Below are 4,722 nucleotides of genomic sequence, written 5' to 3'. Positions count from 1 at the left end.
AGTAGTACAGCCCTCCTCATTTATATTGCAAAACTATAAAGAAAAGAACATACACCAAACATAACTCACGTAAGTCACATATGCAAAATCTCTATCTTACTAAATGTACACAAATTGTGTAGATTACATCAATTATTTAACTGTATTATAAAAGATATTCCTTTCAATACAAAATGTTAATCTGATGCAAACTAGTTTAATTAGCAATGCAAAATATTTGTATATGATAACATTTACCAAAAGAAAATATCAAGCTTAAACAAAATGCACTATACAAGGCAACACTATAAAACATGCTGAAGATAAAGACTAACATTAGCTAGCATGTTATCTGTCCTTCCTCACCACAAAATGCAACAGTGGCCAGAGGTGACGCCAAAAAACAAAGACTAAGCCAAACAAGGCAGAAATTCGCAACTGGTAAAAGATAAATTAAATCAGTTCCAAAACACACATTATTTCACAGACCTCCTGTAGTCAGGCCATGGACCCTCGGGGTCCACAGACCCAACTTTGAGAATCACTGTTCTAAAGGATGTTTTACAATTTTACACTTAAGAGATACAACGGTTAAAAAAAAAAAAAAAAAAAAAACAAGTGTTGGCATGATAATCACAAAGTTTTACCATTTTAGCCTGCAAATGTGTACAATTAACTGTCCCTATTGCTGAAAACATGATTTAGAGTATTATATAGAAAAATAAATCATGTTACAGTCAGGGGTCAAAAATTAGATGGGTAAAAAAAAAAAAAAAACGTGCAATTTTTTGTTTGTTAGACTCGAAGCACATGAGAAATGATCCCACCCAAGTCCATGTGACTGTGGAGCATGGCCTAAGCATAAAGTCTACAAGGTGGAACAATGAGAGGGCCTGTTGTCACATAATTCTAATTCAATAAAATTCTCACATGGTATCAAGAAGGCCTTCCATAACTTGTTAATGCAATTGTTCTGGTGAAAATTATGAAGCTGGAAGATTGGTGACAGGTTGTACGAGTTCATAGATGAAGGTTGACCAAAACGTTAAAAAGTTTGAGGAAGATTTGTATTTCAGGACGTGTTTATTGTCAAAGGCAATCTGAATTTAAATGGATGACAAGAATGGGCAATCAGCAGAAGACCAAAAGAAGTTGCTTTTGTTCTCTGTTTAATGTAAATATTGTGAATCAATTCACCATCATAAAAAAGTATTAATTGCTGTATAGAGGGTGTTTCATTCGCATTATCAGAAATGGGAAATAACGTGGTACCACAAATATTGTTTAAAACATATAACAATCAACTCTGCCACAGTATTCAAAAGTTGTTTTCTTTTTTTAAGATAAGAAATGTTATAGTTTGAGGGGCACTAGTGATTAAACAAAATCTAAGATAGGAACCAACGAAAGCAAATGTGCGTCTGTCAAAGGTGTTCATTTATGGGAATAATTATGGAATAGAGCTGAAAAGAAAAATGGAAATTGTTAACTGTTTTCAAAGAGAGGTTTACAAAGACCGTGTTACTGAAATGCATGAATCAAAGATAGAAGGTGAAAATTGTGAAATGAGGTATGTGTAGTTCTGTTTTGTTTTATTTATTTATTACATGATCTCTGTGTGCCCTGCAATTGGCTGGCGACCAAGGTCAGCTGGGATAGGCACCTGCTAGCCTGCGACCCTTGTGAGGATACGCCGCTCTAGAAAATGGATGGATGGATGGGTGGATATATTACATTATTTTACTGTATATAATTTACAAATCATTCACACACTAATCTACCTCATTACCAGTCACTTTACCGCATGCACACATGCACCTTACAAATCCTGCACAGTGCAGCAAAGCTGCTAAATACATAATATTTTGCACTACATGATATTCTCATATGTGTACAGTTTCTTCCACTCTATCGACTATATGCTCACAATGTAAGTCAATTCATTTATTAGTGGTTTAATATTATTGACCTTGTTGCTCTATTACTGTTTTTGTTTGTTTGTTTGTTTTGGTTTTATTGCTTACTTTATTATTTGCTCGATTATGGAATGTAGTCTGTTTCCAGCTCACTGGCCTCCCTGTGTGGAGTTTGCCTTTTCTCTCCGTGCCCACGTGATTTCTTTCTGGGCACTCCAATCTTACCATGGCTTCCTGCCACACTCAAATAACATGCATGGCAGGTATATTGAACACTATAAATTGTCCCCAGGTGTGATTGGGTGCGTGAATTGTTGTTTGTCCCTGTGTGCGCCGCAATTGGCTGGCAACCAGTTCAGGATGTCACCCGCCTACTCCGCAGTCAGCTGGGAAAGGCAGCAAGTCAATGACCCGAGTGAGGACAAGTATAAAGTATTTGGAAATGGATGGACAGATGGACGAATGGGTTACTAGTAACAGTGGTACAGTGGCAGGCAGGTTAGGACATCCGCCTTACATGTAGAAATCGTGGGTTCGCTTCAGGCTCTGGTCCTCCTGTGTGGATACTTATGGCTAATGTGGGTTTTTTCCAGGCACTCCATTTTCCTCCCACATTCCAAAAAAATGCATGGTAGGTATGTCTACTGCCCGAAGACAGCTGGCATAGGCTTCAAGCCCACCCTTGACCCTTGGTTTAGATCATGACTGGATGGAAGAATGAGTAGTAAACCTGTTTACAATCTAGCAAAATGACACAAATTGACACTACTCACTTGATTAAAGTGTATGGAATGAATGTAGAAACGGGTCATCGATTGCAAAGGATCCCTGGTCTTTTTCATACACGCCATTTAATATTGTGCTTTTTTAATACTTGTACTGCTCATACTGTACTGAACATTTAATCTTTGATTACGTCTTACAGTGAAATTAGTTTCCAGCCCTATGGTTACCATCAAAGTTTTATCCTTTCTAAAAGCACTCCGTTCTGTAATGGCATCACAAAACAATGTACGAAAAAGATTCCTTAGAAAAACCTAAGATGTTCATCCTTTGCAGTGTCCAGCTGCGGATGATCCACCAAAGACAATTATCAAATCACATCCATTGTTCCTCCCAAGAAAGTGTTGACAGTTTGAGATTAGCCATTTCCAAAATGCAGGCCCTTCGAGAAGGAAACAATGCCCTTTCTGGAAACCGGCGCCACTCCCCTAGCAGCTCTTGTTTCATCTCACTCTTTCAATGATGTATGTGTGACAGGGGGAGCTCCAGTAAAACCCTGCATATATGCCAAAATACATTTTACAAGCACTGCTCTAATCAGCCTGCAGCCAGAGGCTCATAAATTGATTCAGTGTGTCTAGAGCTGGTGAACAAATGCAGCTTATGGTCCCTGCTGAGGCTTGGATATACAGCAGGCCATGCTCCCTTCAAATGATGTTTGTGAGCAATGGAGGGAGGAACAATGCGGTGCCTTTATATCAAAAAAGTGACAGGGACAATAATTTATGCGCCTGTTTAATCAGCTGAGTGCATGTAGGCAAATGTTTGCATACCGCCACGTGTCATCGACGCATGTAATAGCGTGAGTACACGTCCCAGCGTTGGGATGCCTCGCAAATGTCCAATGCCGTCGTTACGCCGGCACGTAGCTATCACTGCGGGAATCGTCAAACGGGGGGGTGAATGCGTGCTCATTATGAATTATCCCGATGATTTGTGTCGCTTCAGCAGGTAGAAGCGTCACCAGGCCGGCTGTGTGGTTGTTGTGCACTTTTTCATAGTCGGCAGTAACCTTCAGTGTCCTCCACTGACAGGAAACGCAGTTTATCAAGTGGGGGACGACACCGGCGGGCGGTGATATATGCAGGACTATACTTCCCCAGATAACTCTTAATAGCGTGGTGCCCTGTTTCTAGGTTTTTTTTTTCCACCGACAGGGAAATTCCTGAAGTAGAAGAAGCTGATCAAATAAAATAATGCTTTTAAGTTTGCACCAGCGTCCCAGAATGACTTCAGCAAGTCCTCAAATGGCCTTCCAAATGAAATAAAGGCACCTTGTCATCTCATTAAAGTAGGGTAAGTGTAATCTCTTTCTTGGCTATTTGATTTTTGGCCAGCCTGTGGACCAGATGAATGCATCTCCAAGTCCTAGGTTAAAATGGTGAGGTGGAATAATGAAACAGTGCTGAACTCTACAAACAAATATTCCACGTAAAAAGAAATAAGGGTGATAGAAGTGAGCTGGAACATGAAATATAAAGGTAGACCGTGTGGATTCATTTGCAAAAAGTTGTCACTTTATAATCGATGCAATTGACAGCTGATTTGCCCATAGGGCGGGGTGGGGTGAGGGGCAGAGGCTCAGGAATCCGCCCGCCCTTTGTGTACATTACTTTTGTCCTCTAGCGAATAAACTAAGCTAATATATGTTGTTGTTTTTTTTTTATCCATAACAGGACACAATGAAGCCCCATTCCTGAAGTCGTAAAACCTTGTAAAATATAGTTCCTATTTATGTTGACGAACATTACGTAAAGATGGAGACTGCTTTATTAGCTTCTCACACTAGCTACTACTTCTTACCATAAGGTAGAATTCCACTGTATATGTACAGTATGTATTGTTTTATATTTGCGATTAATAGTTCATGCCAAATATGGTGGGATGGGAAAATATTTTCCTTACCATAGTATAGTCTATGTGCTTTACTTTCAGTCAAGAGCAAGTAGAAAAATGGCTACCCACTAAGATAATAAAGACAGGTGGATTTTGCTACTTAATATATGTAGTATTACATAAACACAATATGAATCCAAATGCTGTG

The sequence above is a fragment of the Hippichthys cyanospilos genome, chromosome 8, assembly GCF_059441005.1.
Source record: "Hippichthys cyanospilos isolate Australia breed blue-spotted pipefish chromosome 8, RoL_Hcya_1.0, whole genome shotgun sequence".
NCBI lineage: Eukaryota > Metazoa > Chordata > Actinopteri > Syngnathiformes > Syngnathidae > Hippichthys > Hippichthys cyanospilos.
This window is presented reverse-complemented; position numbering follows the sequence as displayed.